We start from the raw sequence: 22,998 nt of genomic DNA, 5'->3' as shown, positions 1-22,998 counted from the left end.
TTCGTATTCTGTCACATACCAGTGCTAAATGATAAGTTGCATAAGAGATGTGGGCGAAACGTCAGGAGAGAATGCTTCTGGAAAACCAATTATTATTTCTTACATTGTACTATATTAATCATATACCACAATATGTATAATGCACCACTAGCATGTTATATTATTCGTATTATGTCACATACCAGTGCTAAATGATAAGTTGCATAAGAGATGTGGGCGAAATGTCAGGAGAGAATGCTTCTGGAAAACCAATTATTATTTCTTACATTGTACTATATTAATCATATACCACAATATGTATAATACACCACTAGCATGTTATATTATTCGTATTCTGTCACATACCAGTGCTAAATGATAAGTTGCATAAGAGATGTGGGCAAAACGTCAGGAGAGAATGCTTCTGGAAAACCAATTATTATTTCTTACATTGTACTATATTAATCATATACCACAATATGTATAATATACCACTAGCATGTTATATTATTCGTATTCTGTCACATACCAGTGCTAAATGATAAGTTGCATAAGAGATGTGGGCGAAACGTCAGGAGAGAATGCTTCTGGAAAACCAATTATTATTTCTTACATTGTACTATATTAATCATATACCACAATATGTATAATGCACCACTAGCATGTTATATTATTCGTATTCTGTCACATACCAGTGCTAAATGATAAGTTGCATAAGAGATGTGGGCGAAATGTCAGGAGAGAATGCTTCTGGAAAACCAATTATTATTTCTTACATTGTACTATATTAATCATATACCACAATATGTATAATGCACCACTAGCATGTTATATTATTCGTATTCTGTCACATACCAGTGCTAAATGATAAGTTGCATAAGAGATGTGGGCGAAATGTCAGGAGAGAATGCTTCTGGAAAACCAATTATTATTTCTTACATTGTACTATATTAATCATATACCACAATATGTATAATGCACCACTAGCATGTTATATTATTCGTATTCTGTCACATACCAGTGCTAAATGATAAGTTGCATAAGAGATGTGGGCGAAATGTCAGGAGAGAATGCTTCTGGAAAACCAATTATTATTTCTTACATTGTACTATATTAATCATATACCACAATATGTATAATGCACCACTAGCATGTTATATTATTCGTATTCTGTCACATACCAGTGCTAAATGATAAGTTGCATAAGAGATGTGGGTGAAATGTCAGGAGAGAATGCTTCTGGAAAACCAATTATTATTTCTTACATTGTACTATATTAATCATATACCACAATATGTATAATGCACTACTAGCATGTTATATTATTCGTATTATGTCACATACCAGTGCTAAATGATAAGTTGCATAAGAGATGTGGGCGAAATGTCAGGAGAGAATGCTTCTGGAAAACCAATTATTATTTCTTACATTGTACTATATTAATCATATACCACAATATGTATAATGCACCACTAGCATGTTATATTATTCGTATTCTGTCACATACCAGTGCTAAATGATAAGTTGCATAAGAGATGTGGGCGAAACGTCAGGAGAGAATGCTTCTGGAAAACCAATTATTATTTCTTACATTGTACTATATTAATCATATACCACAATATGTATAATACACCACTAGCATGTTATATTATTCGTATTATGTCACATACCAGTGCTAAATGATAAGTTGCATAAGAGATGTGGGCGAAACGTCAGGAGAGAATGCTTCTGGAAAACCAAATATTATTTCTTACATTGTACTATATTAATCATATACCACAATATGTATAATACACCACTAGCATGTTATATTATTCGTATTCTGTCACATACCAGTGCTAAATGATAAGTTGCATAAGAGATGTGGGCGAAATGTCAGGAGAGAATGCTTCTGGAAAACCAATTATTATTTCTTACATTGTACTATATTAATCATATACCACAATATGTATAATGCACCACTAGCATGTTATATTATTCGTATTCTGTCACATACCAGTGCTAAATGATAAGTTGCATAAGAGATGTGGGCGAAATGTCAGGAGAGAATGCTTCTGGAAAACCAATTATTATTTCTTACATTGTACTATATTAATCATATACCACAATATGTATAATATACCACTAGCATGTTATATTATTCGTATTCTGTCACATACCAGTGCTAAATGATAAGTTGCATAAGAGATGTGGGCGAAAGATCAGGAGAGAATGCTTCTGGAAAACCAATTATTATTTCTTACATTGTACTATATTAATCATATACCACAATATGTATAATATACCATTAGCATGTTATATTATTCGTATTCTGTCACATACCAGTGCTAAATGATAAGTTGCATAAGAGATGTGGGCGAAACGTCAGGAGAGAATGCTTCTGGAAAACCAATTATTATTTCTTACATTGTACTATATTAATCATATACCACAATATGTATAATGCACCACTAGCATGTTATATTATTCGTATTCTATCACATACCAGTGCTAAATGATAAGTTGCATAAGAGATGTGGGCGAAACGTCAGGAGAGAATGCTTCTGGAAAACCAATTATTATTTCTTACATTGTACTATATTAATCATATACCACAATATGTATAATACTCCACTAGCATGTTATATTATTCGTATTCTGTCACATATCAGTGCTAAATGATAAGTTGCATAAGAGATGTGGGCGAAATGTCAGGAGAGAATGCTTCTGGAAAACCAATTATTATTTCTTACATTGTACTATATTAATCATATACCACAATATGTATAATGCACCACTAGCATGTTATATTATTCGTATTCTGTCACATACCAGTGCTAAATGATAAGTTGCATAAGAGATGTGGGCGAAACGTCAGGAGAGAATGCTTCTGGAAAACCAATTATTATTTCTTTCCCGCCCAATTTGACCTGTCTCAGCCTGTGACGTGCGGGAGAATTGTCCAATCGGGCGGCGACACATGGCGAAGGGGTGGGACCAAGGCCAAAAAAGGCGGCCGGATTGGGAGGCTAACATATATTTTAAATCACAACGGAGTGCGCATGCGTCAAGCAGCGCCCTGTTTTCGCGCCCAAATTGGCGAACAGGAGAATCCTCCAATCGGGCGGCGACACATGGCGAAGGGGTGGGACCAAGGCCAAATAGGCGGCCGGACTGGGAGGCTAACATATATTTTAAATGACAACGGAGTGCGCATGCGTCAAGCAGCACCCTGTTTTCGCGCCCAAATTGGCGAGCAGGAGAATCGTCCAATCGGGCGGCGACAGATGGCAAAGGGGTGGGACCAAGGCTAAAAAAAAAAAACCGGCCGTTTTGGAGGCGGGGCTTCTTCTTGGCTGTAAATTGTAAAATTTGCCTCAGACAATCTCGGGACGCCGAGAGAGAAGGCAGCTTGGCCTGGGAGCCATTCTGAAGGCCTGGGTCGGAAGAAAGAAAGAAAGAAAGGGCAGCCGCGGCTAGAAGGCCCGAAGAGACAGGCTCCGTTTCTGAAGCAGGTGAATAAGGGCCCCTTTTTACAGGCTCACCTGGTTCATTTGAAATTAATCTGGAGTTTAAAGAGACGCCTTTCCTTTTGGGAATCACTTTTACCTCAGGAAAGGCTTCTCTTCCAATCCCACTTCATTTTATGTTGCTTTCCTTGTTATTTTGGGGATTCTTTACCTCAGGAATCTCCTCAAAATTTAAATACAAAGAGGAAAATGCCTATTTTATATATTAGTCATCTTAATTTTATCAAAAATGGCCTCAAATAGCACAAGATAAGGTTGCATAAAGGCTTTGTGAAACAGAAAGAAAGAAAACTATTTTATTTATTAATATTTCATTATTTTTTGCCTCAAATCGCCTCAAGTCACAAAGCATTGTAATAGAAAATACAGTAGAGTCTCATTTCTCCAAGCTAAAGTTTGGATAAGCGAATATCTTGGATAATAAGGAGGGATTAAGGAAAAGCCTATTAAATATCAAGTTAGGTTATGATTTTACCAATTAAGCACCAAAACATCATGTTTTACAACAAATTTGACAGAAAAAGTAGTTCAATATGCAGTAATGTTATGTTGTAACTACTGTATTTACGAATTTAGCACCAAAATATCACGATATATTGAAAACAAAAATGGGTTGGATAATCCAGAAACGTGGATAAGCGAGACTCTACTGTACCGTAAAATATTCAGGGGAAAAAATGTTCACTGAAATATTTACAAAATCATTAAAATATTAATATTGAAATAATAAAATATTTGCAGAAATATTTGCCAAAAATAAGCAAAGTATTTGGGGAAAAATATTCACAAAAAAATTCATAAAAATATTCACAAATACATTCAGAAAAAAACAATCATGAAAACATTCACAAACATTGAAATAAAATATTCACAAAATATTCACCCAAAAAAATCATACAAATATTTGTGGAAATATTTGCCAAAATTAAGGAAAATATTCGGAAAAAATATTTACAAATACAGTAGAGTCTCACTTATCCAACACTCGCTTATCCAGCGTTCTGGATTATCCAACGCATTTTTGTAGTCAATGTTTTCAATGCATTGTGATATTTTGGTGCTAAATTCTTAAATACAGTAATTACTACATAGTATTACTGCCTATTGAACTATTTCTTCTGTCAAATTTGTTGTATAACATGATGTTTTGGTGCTTAATTTGTAAAATCATAACCTAATTTAATGTTTAATAGGCTTTTCCTTAATCTCTTCTTCTTATTCCCTCAGAAATGGCAAAGCCTTGTGAAACGGACGGAAGAAATAAAGGCAAAATTTTTGAAAATTTCCACAGCTTTTTCTGAAGGGACCAGGTGAATATTGTTCTTTTTTATTTATTATCTGATTTATTTCTTATCCAGATCATTTCTTTTCACTTCTATTTTATGTATTGATATTTTATTATATTTTATTATATCAAACCAAAAAAAAAATAATTAGAAGGTCTTTTCCAGAGAAGAAGAAAAAGGCTAAAATTGTGGGTTGTGAGTTTTACGGGCGGTATGGCTATGCCCCAGAAGCATTCTCTCCTGACGTTTCGCCCACATCTATGGCAGGAAACTAGGGGAGTGATGAGGCTTTTATATATCTGCGAAATGTCCAGGGTGGGAGAAAGAACCCTTGTCTGTTGCAGGCAAATGTGAATGCTGTTATTGGCCACCTTGATTAGCATTGAATGGCCTGCAGTTTCAAGGCCTGGCTTCTTCCTGCCTGGGGGAATCCTGTGTTTGGAGGTGTTAGCTGGCCCTGCTTTTTGAGGTGGCAGCCCAGAAACTCACAACAACCCATGAAAGCCTTTGACAACACATGGCAACATTTTTGAAAATTCATACAGCTTTCTAGAGGAAAGGAGTAGAATAATAATGGCATTTTTTACCAATCTGATTTATTTCCAGCCTTAAGACCCATAACATGCTATGCTGAAAATTTTATATATATATATATATATATATATATATATATATATATATATATATATGTATTATTTTGTATATAATGGACAATGTAGTTTATAATAATATGATTTAATGTTTATACATATAATATTGATAATAATATTATAATGTAATAAAATATAATAATAACACAATATAATATTGATTATATATTATATATAATTTTATATGTACATAGAAAGTATTAGCATTCACAATAATAGCATTATATATAACTATATTGTACTATACCATCATACTGTAATGTTATTAGAAATATTACAGGTAATACATAACATAATTAATATTATATTGTATTATATTGTATGTATATTCAATATATTATATTGAATATAATATAATATAACATAATAGTAATATAATATAACATTAATAATAATATAATATTATCATATCATATTATAATAATAATATAATAATAATATAATATATTGTACGTATATTCAATATATTATTATATATCATTGTCTATTATATTGTATATTATATACGATATACTATATATACATAATACATATTATATTATTAGCATAGCATGTTACAGGAGACAAGATGGGAACTGCCTTCCTGGCCTTGCAAAATAGATAGAAGACAATGCCTGGTTTTTTTTCTGAATGCTCTCTTCCCACTCACTCTTCTCCCAGCGCTGAATTCAAGTCAACGTGAAGAAAGAAACAAAAGGTCGAGAGACAGAGGACGGAAGATGCTTGAAGACACCCTCGCAAGGACACCGCCTGCCTCCCAAAAAAGGTCGTTTTCAGGGTAATTGGTGTAAGGGTAGGCATTTAATGTCTATCTTTGCATTAAAAAAAGGGTTACCTTTGCACACGGTTCCCCTCGCGTGTGGCATCGAAGAAGTCCCACTCGGGAACGGACGGGTCCTCCCTTTGTTCTAGGCAGATGATGGGTCTTCCTATACGGGCCGTAGGGGTCACAGCTTGGGGGTCAGCGGGGGGCCCCGCCCTGGCATCGCGGGGGGCAGCACACATTACGGGCATTTTAAGATGTCCTTGCAACTTAGAAATAAAAATATCAATACCTTAACTCACTTACTAACATCCTACTAACACCATTCTAAATAGGGTACCCTGCCCTTTTAAATAGGACTGTGTTCTGCCTGATGGCAAGAACCAAGTTGGGAAGGGAGGGGGCCTCCTGGCCCCCCATAAAAGGGCCCCCATGGAAGGACATTGCAAAAGGCCCCTAAGGTGTCCTGAGAGCAGCCTCTTGGTCCTCAGTGTTCCCCACGGGGCCAGGGCTGGGCCCCTCGCTCTCCCCCAACCCATGGACCCTGCCGCTTGTATATCATCCGCCCAGGGCCAACGGACGCCCCCTCCCTCCCCGGGCGGAGCTTCGAGGCCACACTCAAGGGGAGACCAGAGCCGTGTGCCTCATGCCAACGCCTAGCACGTGGCAAACCTTTTTTTTTTTACTGCAAACATAGGCATCATGATTGTGATTTTTGTTAATTCCTTTTAAATTTAATTGTTTGTATTTGATAGCATGATAGGCTGGTTTTATATCAGTGAGCCGCCCCGAGTCCCTCTGGGGAGACGATGGCAGGGTACAAAAATAAAATTATTATTATTATTATTATTGATTCGAGGCACCTGGAAAAAGAAATACCAGGAAGCAGATAAAATTATTGTTATTATTATTATTATTATTATTATTATTATTATTGATTACAGGCACCTGGAAAAAGAAATACCAGGAAGCAGATAAAATTATTATTATTATTATTGTTGATTACAGGCACCTGGAAAAAGAAATACCAGGAAGCAGATAAAATTATTATTGTTATTGTTCTTGTTATTATTATTATGTAGGACCCCCTTTTATTTATGTAAGGCCACACACCCAGGGGACCACTATTCCTAATTAAAGCCTGGTTAAAAGGGATCCTCTATTCTTAAAGTTAGGCGTATAGAGATCTCCTATCCAGAAACTAATGCGGCCTGCCCTATAGAGATCTGTTAAACCAAGGCGGCCTGCCCTATAGAGATCTCCTATTTCACGTAACACCAGGCAATATGGAGATCCCTGGTTTTTTTAACCGTTAAATCCCTTACGTGGGGATATCCCTGGTTATTTTAACCGTTAAATCCCTTACGTGGGGATATCCCTGGTTATTTTAACCTTTAAGTCCCTTACGTGGGGATATCCCTGGTTATTTTAACCGTTAAATCCCTTACGTGGGGAAATCCCTGGTTATTTTAACCTTTAAGTCCCTTACGTGGGGATATCCCTGGTTATTTTAACCTTTAAGTCCCTTACGTGGGGATATCCCTGGTTATTTTAACCGTTAAATCCCTTACGTGGGGAAATCCCTGGTTATTTTAACCATTAAATCCCTTACGTGGGGAGATCCCTGGTTATTTTAACCTTTAAATCCCTAACGTGGGGAGATCCCTGGTTATTGTTTTCTCTCCCGTTCCATGTGCCTGGACTCCCGGAGGGCTCCTGCCGGACACCGTCTCCTATCGGCCGAGAGGGATCCTTCCTGTCTGGGAAGGATCTGCAACACAGGTAAAAAGAAGATTCCGGGAAGGAGATTCTACAGCGGAGCCCTTAAGCCAGGTGAGACACTCCTTCCAGCCTCCACGGCTGCCTTGCACACACACACACACACATGACACACACAAACACACACGACACACACAAACACCTACACATGTACAGCTGGTGCCCACGGGGACTCTTCCCCAATAGATCGGGGACTCCCACTCCGGCGATTGGCCATTGTAAATGCCTTGAAGCAGTTTGGGGCTTCCGGCCAAGCGCTTGCAAAGAGAATCCATTCAAGGTTGGACCCCTTTTAAAGGGCCTGGCACGTGGTATTTATTCCTGGCACGTGGAAAACTCCATTTGTAAGGCAAACCCTCGTCAAAGGAGGTTTGCAATTAATTTAAAACCAGGCTTCTGAGGGACCCGCTGCGTTTAAAGCCAAACCTAGCAGGTGGGAACCCCTTCGGTTAACGTAAGGCGAGGGACCCTCCATATTTAATAAGATGCCTGGCAGAATCTTAACCTAAATGCAGGCCTATGGGCTACAGCCTATTCTGCATAGCCAGGCATGGGGGGACCCCAGATTATTAACTTGAGGCCTGGGAAAAGGAGATTTTTGTATTTATTTATTACAATATTTATATCCCGCCCTCTCTCCCCTTAAAAGGGGACTCAGAGCAGCTTACGTTATATTTACATATTTATTTATTACAATATTTATATCCCAACCTCTCCCCTTAAAAGGGGACTCAGCGGCTTACAAGTTATATTTACATATTTATTTATTACCATATTTATATCCCTCCCTCTCTCCCCTTAAAAGGGGACTCAGCGGCTTACAAGTGATATTTACATATTTATTTATTACAATATTTATATCCGGCCCTCTCTCCCCTTAAAAGGGGACTCAGAGCGGCTTACAAGTTATATTTACATATTTATTTATTACAATATATCCCGCCCTTCTCACCCAACAGGGGACTCAGGGCGGCTCAACAATAAGACGCATATATAAAAACCACACAGTGCAATATAAATCATCACTAACTTACATCAGTATTCATAAAACACATTATAAAATACAGATAGGTGTGTTCAGTTCAAATCCATTCAAGGTATACGTGGACCCCCTTTTAATGCCAACCTTTCCACGTGGAAAACTATTTGTAAGGCAAACCCTCGTTAAAGGAGGTTTGCAATTAATTTAAAACCAGGCTTCTGAGGGATCCGCTGCGTTTAAAGCCAAACCTAGCAGGTGGGAACCCCTTTGGTTAACGCAAGGTGAGGGACCCTCCATTTTTAATAGGATGCCTGGGAGAATCTTAACCTAAAAGCAGGCCTATGGGCTACAGCCTATTCTGCATAGCCAGGCATGGGGGGACCCCATATGATTAATTTGAAGCCTGGTAAAAGGAGATTTTAGTATTTATTACATTTATATCCCGCCCTCTCCCCTTAAAAGGGGACTCAGAGCGGCTTACGAGTTATATTTACATATTTATTTATTTATTACAATATTTATATCCCGCCCTCTCTCCCCTTAAAGGGGACTCAGGGCAGCTTAACAATAAGACGCATATATAAAAAACCATACAGTGCAATGTAAGTCATCATTAACTTACATCAGTATTCATAAAACACATCATAAAATACAGATAGGTGTATTACATACACTGTATCATTAGCATCGCACAATATTAGCATTATATATTACTACATTGCATTATACCACTATACAGAAATGTTATTAGCAATATTACATTTAATATATTATATGTAATTCATATTATTATATTGTATCATTGTTAGTATTATATTGCATTATTTATTTATTTGCTAGATGTATATGCTGCCCTTCTCACCCCCAAGGTGAACGGCTTACAAAATAAATTTACATACAATATTATATTATTACCATAGTACAATACTGGCAGTAAATTACTATATTGTACTATATGAATATATGGTAATGTTATTAGTAGTATTACATGCAAAATGTAATACATAATTAATATTATATTTTATTATTAGTATATTGTATTACAATATAATAATATGAACATTATATGTATATGCAATATGTTATAATTATATATTAAATTATATATATACACACACACACACACACAGTAGTCATCCAACATAAAAGGGCCAGCGAAAATTTATTTATTTATTTACAGCATTTTACCGGGCTGGCCTCAAACTCATGACCTCCTGGTCAGAGTGATTTGTTGATATTTATTTATTTACAGCATTTATATTCCGCCCTTCTTTCTCACCCCGAAGGGGACTCAGGGCGGATCACATGACACATATAGGCAAACATTCAATGCCTTTTAACATAGAACAAAGACAAACAAACAGGCTCCGAGCGGGCCTCGAACTCGTGACCTCCTGGTCAGAGTGATTCATTGCAGTTAATTGCAGCTGGCTTGCTTTCCAGCCTGCGCTGTTGGATAATAAGGAGGCATTATGGAAAAGCCTATTAAACATCAAATTAGTTGGTGATTTTACAAATTAAGCACCAAAACATTTGACAGAAAAAGTAGCTCAATATGCAGTAATGCTATGTAGTAATTACTGTATTTACGGATTTAGCACCAAAATATCACAACGCATTGAAAACATGGACTACAAAAATGCGTTGGATAATCCAGAATGTTGGATAATCCAGAATGTTGGATGAGACTCTACTGTATATACAATATAAATTAGAATAGCATGTTATTGGGGGAGGAGCATCTTGGTTCTTAGATGTTTATATTAGTTATTGATATTAGTATAGATATGACATTGAGTATATTATTATCCTAGCACAATGTTATTACATAGGACTATGTTGTTGCGAGGGGGAGGGCCCCCCCACTGAGATCCCCTGTCATTAATGTGTCAGACCAGGCATTTCACTCCTACCTTTGCATCAGAAAGCAGGCTCCCTGTGCGCTAGGCCTTCCTTTGAGGAACACATTCACGGCTCCGCTTGAGTGTGGCATTGAGGCCCCACTCGGGGACGGGCGGGTCCTCCCTTTGCCCTGGGCAGATCGTGGGGGGTGGGCGGATCTCCCTAGACGGGCAGGGGGTCGCGGCTGGCGGGACAGCGGGATATAAAAATATAAATATATATATTAAAACCCTTGCACCCAAGGAAACAACTCTGGGGACCCGAGCGGCTGCTCCCAGCTCACGTCACGGGCATTTTAAACATCTCGTAGCAGCTCAGATTAATACCTGAACTAACCTTAACCTGCTAACCCTACTAACCCAATTCTTAACTAGAGCAGCACTTGTAAATAGGGCTGTTTTTGCCTGTTGGCAAGAACCAAGTTGGGAGGGGGCCTCCGGGCCTCGGGTGGGAAGAAGGCCCCTCTGTCCCTGCCCTGCGCTGGGAGCGCCCCCCCTCGGGACCCCAGTGTTTAGGTCGCCGGATTGGAGGAGAGCGGGGACCAGAAAGCCCCTCCGCCATCCGCCCAGGGCCAATGGACGCCCCTCCCTCCCTCCCTCCCCGACAGCCGCGTTCCTCATGCAACAGGGAGCCTGGTTCTGGATGCAAACGTGGGACCCCCTTAGGACCCCCTTTTCTCTGTGCAGGGACCTCCACTCCCCATAAATAAATGCCTGGTGGAAGGGGATCCTCTGTCCTGGGGAGAAAAAGCGACATGCGTCAAGCTGTGGCTTTGCTCCCGCAGTTCCCAAGAGCCCCCAAAAGCGAGATGCTCCCTTGGTTCTGCCCTTCTGACACTTGTTTTCTCCCTTGTTCCATGTCTCCGGAATCGCCGAGGGAGGGAGGGAGGGAGGGGCTCCTCCTGGACAAGAGCCACGGACGGACGGACGGACAGACGGACGGAGATCACGGAGAGCAGGACGCCCTGCCTTTCCGGATGCTGAGCTCGACCCCTTTCCAACAATGTCAGCGTTTAAGAATAAAACTTCCCAAAAAAAGGTGTTTTCTGGTTATTATTCAAACATTGAATTTTTGGCAGCCTTAAACATCTAGATTACAATACAGTTTGTGCTGCTGCATTTTACAAACCTGACCTTGTTTTCTACAAATAAAGTTGAGAGAAACACCTGTGTAAGTTTTGCACTAGGCTCAGACTCATTGTTCTGATAGGCTGTTATATGGTTATTATTGAAAGGCATAATGTTTTTGGCAGCATTAAACATCTAGATTACAATACAGTTTGTGCTGCTGCCTTTTATAAACCTCGTTTTCTACAAATAAAGTTGAGAGAGAAACACCTGTATAAGTTTTGCACTCATTGTTCTGATATTCTGTTATATGGTTTTATTGTTAATATTGTTTTTAATGTATGACTATTACATGTGACATGGGAGCAGGATATAAAAATGAAGTATTAATAAACACCACAATTTTCTTGCACCCCAAGTACATCTGGCCATTGCCAAAAAGTATTTAACTCTGCCTACATGGCACTAAAGTGTATTTATATGTTGATTTGTTTCTATTGATTGTATGTAATGTTTGCTTTATTTGCATTGAATTTTTGCCTAGATGTATCTTGTATGCCGCTCATCTCCATAAATGAGCGGGATACAAATGAGGTTAATAATGTTACGAATGTTTTAATGTAACTCGAATTTTAAATTGAATTGAAATGTGATTGTAATTGTTTATAAGTGTGTTATCTATTTGTCAGCCACCCTGAGTCTCCCCTTATTGGGTGAGAAGGTCTGGGAAGAAATACTGTCATAAATAAATAAAATATTCTGTGTCCAGGTTGCTTCATGGGTTGACTTCTCTGGCAGGATTAGTCTGCAGGGCCTTTCCTGTGGGCAAGTTTACACGGACTACCAAGCATGGAGCAGGGAAGGCACTGCAGACACTCCTGCGCATGCGCGGGCTGCTCCCTATTCGTATGAACCTGGCTCCGCCCACTACAGGCATTTTCTCTTCGACTGCGCGGCCTCCATATTTGAGGGAACTTGGCCCCGCCTACTACAGGCACCCCTTTCCCTTCTGCGGCTGCGCGGCCTCCGTCACAGGGCGGCAAGATGGTTTCCCGGCCCGGTAAGTGTCGTTCGGGGCGGCCGATTCCACGGCGACCCGGCTCCGTCGAGGCCTCGTCGCCAAGGCCCGGGAGGAGAAGGGAGCCGGGAGCGTGGCCTTCCAAACGTTCGCAGGCCAAAGCAGGGAAGGAATCCCAGGCAGGAAAACCCACTTCGGCCTTCGCTCCTGGTGTTTTGGACAGTTCCCCAACCCGTAGGCAGGCTGCTAGGCATTGTGGCAGTTGGAGTCCCAAACATACTATACTCATACTATATACACATAATATTCCAATGTATTACAATATAATAATTTGCTATTATAATTAAATATTTATATTACATGTAATGTTAGTAATAATACTGCAACATAGTCATATAGTACAATATAATAATATATAATGCTTGTATTGTGCTGTACTAACATAATATATTGTATATACATATAATACTGATAATAATATTCGGATATAATATTTATTTATTTATTATTTAAACTTATATGCCACCACTCCCCTAGGGTTAATACAATGTAATAATACACTATTGTATATTTATATTCCATGTAATATTACTAATAATATTGCAATATAGTCATATAGTACAATATAATAATATGCAATGCTTATATTGTGCTGTACTAATATTATAATATACATATAATATTGATAATCTGATGTAATACAATGTAATAATAATAATACACTATTATATATTTATATTACATGTAATGTCACAATATTGCAATATAGTCATATAGTACAATATAATAATATACAATGCTTATATTGTTCTGTACTAATATTATAATATACATATAATATTGATAATATTCCAATGTATTACAATATAATAATACACTATTATAATGATATATTTATATTACATGTAATGTTACTAGTAATATTGCAATATAGTCATATAGTACAATATAATAATATATAATGCTTGTATTGTGCTGTACTAATAATATAATATATTGTATGTACAGTAGAGTCTCACTTATCCAACATAAACGGGCCGGCAGAACATTGGATAATCGAATATGTTGGAAAGATAAAGGAAAAGACTATTAAACATCAAAATAGGTTATGATTTTACAAATTAAGCACCAAGACATCATGTTATAGGTAGGAAGGCACCATCTGATCCCTCCTGAGAGATGGCCATTCATCCTCACTGTTATAATTAGTTCTATGGAGAAGTAAAGCTTTAGAGGCATAGAATCTTACATTTGGAAGGGATCCTGGAGGCCATCTAGTCCAACCCCAGTCTGCCAAGCTGGAAGGACACCATCAAAGCCCTCCCGACAGGTGAACATCAGCCTGTCATAGAATTTTAAAGTTTGAAGGGGCCCCGAAGCCCATCGAGTCCAACCCCAGTCTGCCTGACTGGAAGGATACTATTAAAGCCCTCCTGACAGAAGGCCATCCAAAAAGCACTCTCTCCTGACGTTTCGCCCACATTACTGACAGGCATCCTCAGAGGTCGTGAGGTTTGTTGGAAACCAGGCAAGAGGGGTTTATTATCTATCTGTGGGATGATGTCCAGGGTGGGAGGAAGAAAGAACTCGTGCATGTTGGAGGCAAGCGTGAAGCATTCTCTCCTCATGTTTCGCCCACAACCATGGAAGACCGCCTCGGAGGTCCAATATTATTACGGTAGAGTCTCACTTATCAAACATAAACGGGCCGGCAGAACGTTGGATAAGCGAATATGTTGGATAATAAGGAGGGATTGAGGAAAAGCCTATTAAACATAAAATTACATTATGATTTTACAAATTAAACACCAAATCATCACGTTATACAACAAATTTGACAGAAAAATTACTTCAATATGCAGTAATACTATGTAGTAATTGTATTTATAAATTTAGCACCAAAACATTGAAAACATTGACTACAGAAGCATTGACTACTAAAAGGTTGAGTGCGTTGGATAATCCAGAATGTTGGGTAAGCAAATGTTGGATAAGTGAGACTCTACTGTATTCTGCGCCCAGGCTGGTACATCCAATGCTCCGCTATGTTCCTTTTCTGCATTACAGGGGTGCTCTTTACTTTTCATACCTCTATGTTGCTTTTCTGCATTGCAGGGGTGCTCTTTACTTTTCATACCTCTAGGTTGTCTTTCTGCCTTGCAGGGGCGCTCTTTACTTTTCATACCTCTATGTTCCATTACTGCGTTGCAGGGGCGCTCTTTATTTTTCATACTTCTATGTTCCATTTCTTCAAAGCAGGGGCGCTCTTTACTTTTCATATCTCTATGTTCCTTTTCTGCATTGCAGGAGCGCTCTTTACTTTTCATACCTCTATGTTGCTTTTCTGCATTGCAGGGGCGCTCTTTACTTTTCATATCTCTGTTGCTTTTCTGCATTGCAGAGGCGCTCTTTACTTTTCATACTTCTATGTTCCATTTTTGCATTGCAGGTGCGCTCTTTGCTTTTCATACCTCTATGTTCCATTTCTGCATTGCAGGGGCGCTCTTTGCTTTTCATACCTCTATGTTCCATTTCTTCAAAGCAGGGGCGCTCTTGACTTTTCATATCTCTATGTTCCTTTTCTGCATTGCAGGAGCGCTCTTTACCTTTCATACTTCTATGTTCCATTTCTACATTGCGGGGGTCTCTTTACTTTTCATACCTCTATGTTCCATTTCTGCATTGCAGGGGCTCTCTTTCCTTTTCATACCTCTAGGTTCCATTTCATCAAAGCAGGGGCGCTCTTTCCTTTTCATACCTCAATGTTCTATTTCCGCATTGCGGGAGCGCTCTTTACTTTTCGTACCTCTATGTTCCATTTCCGCATTGTGGGGGCGCTCATTGCTTTTCATACCTCTATGTTCCATTTCCGCATTGCGGGGGCGCTCTTTGCTTTTCATACCTCTATGTTCTATTTCCGCATTGCAGGAGCGCTCTTTCCTTTTCATACCTCTATGTTCCATTTCCGCATTGCGAGGGCGCTCTTTGCTTTTCATACCTCTATGTTCCATTTCTGCATTGTGGGGGCCCTCTTCACTTTTCATACCTCTTTCTGCATTGCAGGAGCGCTCATTGCTTTTCATACCTCTATGTTCCATTTCCGCATTGCGGGGGCGCTCTTTACTTTTCATACCTCTATGTTCTATTTCCGCATTGCGGGTGCGCTCTTTGCTTTTCATACCTCTATGTTCCATTTCCGCATTGAGGGGGCGCTCTTTACTTTTCATACCTCTATGTTCCATTTCCGCATTGCGGGGGCGCTCTTTCCTTTTCATACCTCTATGTTCCATTTCCGCATTGCGGGAGCGCTCTTTACTTTTCATATCTCTATGTTCCTTTTCTGCATTGCAGGAGCGCTCTTTACTTTTCATACCTCTATGTTCTATTTCCGCATTGCGGGTGCGCTCTTTGCTTTTCATACCTCTATGTTCCATTTCCGCATTGCGGGGGCGCTCTTTACTTTTCATACGTCTATGTTTACTTTCTGCATTGCAGGAGCGCTCTTTAGTTGTCATACTTCTATGTTCACTTTCTGTATTGCAGGAGCGCTCTTTACTTTTCATACCTCTATGTTCTATTTCCGCATTGCGGGGGCGCTCTTTGCTTTTCATACCTCTATGTTCCATTTCCGCATTGAGGGGGCGCTCTTTCCTTTTCATACCTCTATGTTCCATTTCCGCATTGCGGGGGCGCTCTTTCCTTTTCATACCTCTATGTTCCATTTCCGCATTGCGGGGGCGCTCTTTCCTTTTCATACCTCTATGTTCCATTTCCGCATTGCGGGGGCGCTCTTTGCTTTTCATACCTCTATGTTCCATTTCCGCATTGAGGGGGCGCTCTTTACTTTTCATACGTCTATGTTTATTTTCTGCATTGCAGGAGCGCTCTTTACTTTTCATACTTCTATGTTCCATTTCCGCATTGCGGGGTTCTCTTTACTTTTCTTACCTCTATGTTCACTTTCTGCATTGCGGGGGCGCTCTTTACTTTTCGTACCTCTATGATCCTCCTATCCCTCCCTTTCCCGCCTCCGCTTTCTTCTCCCATTGGTTGTTGCTTGGGAGGTCCCGCCCCTTTCCCCTTCCTTCGCTCCCTCATTGGTCGAAGCGCGTCCTGGCAGATATGTAGTGCGGGGGCGTTTCCCATCGTAGCCGCAATAATACAAAATAAATAATTTTATAATATCAGAGATATATAGTATTCGAGCTTATTAATAATCGTTACGTATGATTATATTGTTTGAATATTATGTCCATGGATGTGTCAGGGTTGGCGACGGAAGGGACGGGTTGTGTGATGGACCTGCCGGGACTTGGGGGCGGGGCAAGGGGCGTGACCCGCCCCTGGCGCGTGAGAGCCGGGGAAGGGAACAGCCAAGATGGCGGCCGGGGTGAGTGAGGCGAGCGAAGCGCCGCTGAGGAGAGCGTCAGTAAAAGGCCTTTAGATTATATTATAAATTGTGTTATTATTTCATATTATATCATTATCATACATATTATGTTACACCACGTTTATAATATATTATTTCTTTATTATTTCATATTATTATTATAGACATGATTTTGCATTATTATGTTGTTATTTTATATTATATTATTTTTATTATTTTGCATCCTTATATTATTTGGTTTTTATACTATTATCATTTTACATTATATTATATTATTTTGTTCTTATTTCATATTATATTTATTTCATATTTTATTATATTATTATTTTGCATCGTTATTATATTATTCTGTTATTTCATATTATTATAATACACAGTATTTTGCATTATTATGTTGTTATTATTTCATATTATTATACATATGATTTTGCATTATTATGTTATTTTATATTATATTGTTTTTATTTTTATTATTTTGCATCCTGATATTATTTGTTTTGTATATTATTATCATTTTACATTATTATTATGTTATATTATTTTGTTCTTATTTGATATTATATTTATTTCATTGTATTATATTATTATTTTGCATCATTATTATATTATTCTGTTATTTCATGTTATTATAATACACAGTATTTTGCATTATTGTTGTTATTTTATATTATTATTATATTACTATTATTTTGCATCCCTATATTATTTCGATCTTATATTAATTTATATTATTATTATTGTTTTTGATCATTATTATATTATTTTGTTCTTATTTCATATTATATTATATTATTATATTGCATCATTATTATATTATTCTGTTATTTCATATTATAATACACAGTATTTTGTATTATGTTGTTATTTTATTATTATTTTGCATCATTATTATATTATTTTGTTTTTCGGTATTTCATATTATATTATATTATTATTTCACATCATTATTATACTATATTATTTATTATTTCATATTATTATTACACACATGATTTTGCATAATATTTGAAAGGCTTTTTCTGCCTACCTTTCTTCTAGCATATTATATTCTATTATATTTTCCCACCTCCCTTTCTTCCACATTATTATTATTATTATTATTATTATTATTAATGGCCTTTTCCGCCTGTCTTCCACCATATTATAATTATTATTAATCGCCATTTCCGCCAGCTTGTCTTTGACCATATTATATTATTGCTATTACTAATGGCTTTTTCTGCCTTTTTTCCACCATATTATTACTGGGTGATGATGATTATTATTATTCCACCATATTGTACTATTATTATCATTATTATTATTAATGGCCTTTTCCACTTGCCTTTCTTGCACCATATTATTATATTAACAACATTTTTATTATTAATGGCCTTTTCCGCCTGCCTTTTTTCCACATTATATTATTATTGTTGGCTTTTTCCGACTGCCTTTCTTCTACCATTTCGGATGAACGGATCTGAGCATATATATTTTTTAAAATGTATATACTGCAATTTTATATTGTATTTAATTGTTTTTAACTGATTTTATGTATTGTGGATTGTTTTTGTACAGGCACCTAATTGTGCCGGTGTTGTAAGCCTCCCTGAGTCCCTTCGGATGAGAAGGGCGGGATATAAATATTGGGAATAAATAAATATTATTGTTATTATTATTCTATTAAATCCCTTTTTTCTTGCCTCCTTGGGCAGCAGTGGCCCATGTAGATGCTGGACTACGGCGGCCTCAATGTTCCGCTTCCGGGAGCCATGAATTATTCGGACCTCAGTTTCTGAACCAGAACCTCCGAACAAAACAAAACAAAAGAAATAATGAACGGTGTGTAATTTTCGTTTGTACAAAGTGTATATTATTCCAATATGTATTGATGCCTTTCAGTGTTTCCAATGATTTTTACACTATATTCCTGCCGCCAGGGCCTTTTTAAATAAAAAAAGAATAAGAAGGGTTGCCTTGCTCTGAAAAATCAAACCGTTTCCTGTTTTTTTTTTCTCTTTAAACGAACAAATACCGTTTTGTAATAAACAAAAATACAAAACAAGAGCCGGGCGAGCGAGCAATGCTCATTTGTAAATGCTCTTTTTAAATTGAATTATTATTAATAATAATAAAAGTGCTTTACAGTGATTATTTTGTTTCCGTGTGCGCGCAACCCAACAAAAGGCCCAACCCAGAACCCCGACCCCTTCCTTGGGTTCCGATCTGCTTTTGACGGTTGTAGGCAAACGGCGCCGGGGGAAAAAAAGGCTCATTTATGTCACTGGATTAGTCAGAATTAGTTGCACAAAGAGAACGCTTTTCGGACCACAACGCCCAGCATCCACAACTAAGGGTGTGTGACCCAAAAGACAGAAACTTTTTCCAAGTTCCAAAGAGGCCACAAGTGAATTTTCCCTCGTTTCTTCCGGCCAAAAATGGTCCCAAAAAGAAGAGCTGGAGACGGAGGGAAGGAAAGTCAGCTTGGTCAGAAATAACAACGTTCCAGTTTTCTATCCAAAACCCTGACTCTCTGAAATGTATTGGTTGGCCCAGGGTTTCACATCACATATAAAGTTACGGAAATATATGTATACATATATACATACATATAAATTGGCACTCTGGTTTCAGCTCTTTCGTATGTGTGCACACAGGTCCAGAGAGAACGTTTCAGGGCGTATCATTAGGAATGTCTTCCGGGAAGAACGCATGATTCAAAAGTAGTGGTTATTATGATAGGAAGTAAATAATAATAATAGACGCATTTGCGACACTGCGGTGGATCCTTCAACTTCATCGCCAACACCATCTGAACACGGTAGACACACACACACACACATATATATATATATCGCTCTCTTGGCTTCACAATTGTCACACAACTCTGCTCACACTCAGTTGGTTCGCTTCCTTTCGCGATCGAAACATTGAATATTGATATTGTGATATCTACGGCATGGCGAGACCTTTCACTCTGACAATAGATATGGGTGAAACGTCAGGAGAGAATGCTTCTGGAACATGGCCATACAGCTTGGAAAACGCACAACAACAAATGATTCCGGCCATGGAAGCCTTCGACAACACACTGGGAGATGTAGTTCTCTAGGCCTGTCGCCTCCTCTGCCAAACGAAATGCTATAGGACCCTGGGAGGTCTAGTTTTACAAGGGCCCGAACCAGAGAGTGCTGCTGCCATGCTGAACTGGTATTCTCAGTGGCCCTCAATGAAAACAGGCATGGTTTTGGGTCAGGAAGTTTCTCTTTGCTTGTAAAACTACTCTTGAAAACATGCCAATGTGAGTAGATCAATAGATACTGCTCCGGCGGGACGGTAACAGTGCTCCATGCAGTCATGCCAGTGGCTACATGACCTTGGAGGTGTCTACGGACAATGCTGGCTCTTCAGCTAAGAAATGGAGATGAGCACCAACCCCCAGAATCGGACACGACTGGAATTAACGTCAGGGGAAAACCTTTACCTTTAACCTATATTGTATTTACATGTAATATTGATAATTATATTATAACGCAATACAATATAATACTAATAGTAATATAATAATAATAATTATATATTACATGTTTATTACTAAGAATAATACAGTATGATGGCATAGTGCTATATAGTAATATAGGAATGTGTTGTAGAAGTTCCATAGTGCATCACCCCCTATGAGAGAGCCATGGGACCACGGCAAACTGCAGATCCCGGAGGCCACAGCACCGGGCCACGGCAATGGGAAGGGGTGCCAAACCATCCCTACATTGCCCCGTCGCAGTGGGGTGAGTCAGTGGCATGATTGAGATGCCCTTGCAAAACTATAACTCCCAGTATTGCAGCCTTGAGCAATGGAGAAGCCTCTGTGCTGACACAATAATATTGATATTATTGCTCAAGGCTGCACTTCCCGATTGGGCCACGTGATGGCAGAAAAAGACTGCAGATGACAATCTCAAGGCAATATTGGGGAAAATATAACACTGAGGCTGCACTTCCCTAACTGACCATTTGATGGCAGCACAGGGCCAATAATCACAATCCCAAGGCAAGTGCAATATTCCTCTGTCCACAGGAGGGCGACAAACGGAAAAGCCATAGGGTTTAATTGGAATATCATTGATCTTTCTTTGATCCAGGGCACTCTTAATTAATATTAATACTACTAATAATAATCTTGGGAGGTAGAGGTTTGCAAGGCCTTTCACCCCCTCTGCCCAAGAGCCCTGCCAAACTACAGCTCCCTCCATCTCATACAAACTCTGCAACAGCTCAATGCCATTGGAGCCTAGGAGATATACACCCCCCTTGCTTAGTTTTCCAATAAGAATAAAATAATAAGATTAAAATAATAATAAAACTTTATTTCTAGACTGCCCTCTCTCCCCAGAGGATGCCTGCCATAGCTGTGGGCAAAACGTCAGGAGAGAATGCTTCTGGAACTTGGCCAGACAGCCCGGAAAATGCACTACAACCCAGTGATTCTGGCCATGAAAGCCTTCAACAACACACTGGGAGATATAGTTCTCTTGTCCTTTCGCTTCCTCTGCCAAACGACATGCTATAGGACCCTGGAAGGTCTAGTTTTACAAGGGTTCAAACCAGAGGTGCTGCTGCCATGCCAAACTGCAACTCCCAGGAGCCCACAACGTAGACAGTCATGGCTTTGGGTCAGGAAGTTGTTCTTTGCGGTCTAGGACCCACAGATTCCAATTCGACTCCTTCCAGTGATGAGGCTCCAGCATTCGTGGGTAGAAGAGGCGACAGGCAAAACTTCAACTCCCGGGATATTATTGTTGTTGTTGTTGTTGCTGCTGCTAGTAGCCGTAGTAACACTTGTTGCCTATGCCATCAGTTGGGGGGCCCTCCCCCCATCACCATCTGATGCTCTGGGGCCAATATACAACATAATATAGAATAATATATATATTGTCTATACATATAGTATTGATAATTATATTAGAATGTAATACAATGTAATACCAATAGTAATGTAATAATATTAATTATATATTACATGTGATATTACTAATAATAATACAGTATGATGTCTTAGTGCAATGTAGTAATATATAACGCTAATGTTGTTCTATGCTAATATATAATATATTGTACGTACATATAATTTGTAAGCCACTCTGAAAGCAGGAAGCCAATATGAATGGAAAAAAACCAAAAAATTATGGGTTCGATGCAGTAAATAAAACTCAAGGCTGCACTTCTCGAATATGCCACGTGATGGCAGCAAAGGATTGCAGATGAGAATCTCAAGGCAATTTTGGGGGGAAATATAACACTGAGGCTGCAATTCCCTAACTGACCATTTGATGGCAGCAGAGGGCTAAGAATCAGAATCTGAAGTCAAGTGCAATATTCTTCTGTCCACAGGAGGGCGACAAACACAACCTCTGCAACAGCTCAATGCTATGGGAACCTCAGTGATATAGTTCGCTAGGCCTTTCGCCTCCTCTGCCAAACTACCTGCTATAGGACCCAGGGAGGTCTAGTTTTACAAGGGCCCAAACCAGATAGTTCTGGTGCCATGCCAAACTGCAGCTCCCAGGAGCCCTCAATGTAGACAGGCATGGCTTTGGGTCAGGAAGTTTCTCTTTGCTTGTAAAACTACTATTGAAAACATGCCAATGTGAGTAGATCAATAGGTACCGCTCTGGCGGGAAGGTAACGGTGCTC

General features: G+C 38.8%; 1 long non-coding RNA gene across 7 annotated transcripts; it reads left to right on the top strand.

Annotated features, from left to right (window-relative positions):
• The first annotated feature begins 3,286 nt into the window (after positions 1-3,286).
• On the top strand, positions 3,287-19,299 carry LOC103281108 (uncharacterized). 7 transcript variants are annotated; one of them, XR_010000796.1, is made up of 4 exons: positions 3,288-3,473; positions 4,716-4,798; positions 6,085-12,977; positions 19,023-19,299. It is a non-coding gene; the product is annotated as an uncharacterized LOC103281108 (long non-coding RNA). The 7 variants fall into 7 exon arrangements; XR_010000795.1 differs by having other exon boundaries at positions 19,020-19,299; XR_010000797.1 differs by lacking the exon at positions 4,716-4,798 and having other exon boundaries at positions 3,287-3,473; positions 19,020-19,299.
• Positions 19,300-22,998: the final 3,699 nt, after the last annotated feature.

The sequence above is a fragment of the Anolis carolinensis genome, unplaced genomic scaffold (assembly GCF_035594765.1).
Source record: "Anolis carolinensis isolate JA03-04 unplaced genomic scaffold, rAnoCar3.1.pri scaffold_10, whole genome shotgun sequence".
Taxonomy (NCBI): domain Eukaryota; kingdom Metazoa; phylum Chordata; class Lepidosauria; order Squamata; family Dactyloidae; genus Anolis; species Anolis carolinensis.
The sequence above is the reverse complement of the archived record's forward strand: the minus strand, read 5'-3'. Positions and strand labels throughout refer to the sequence as shown.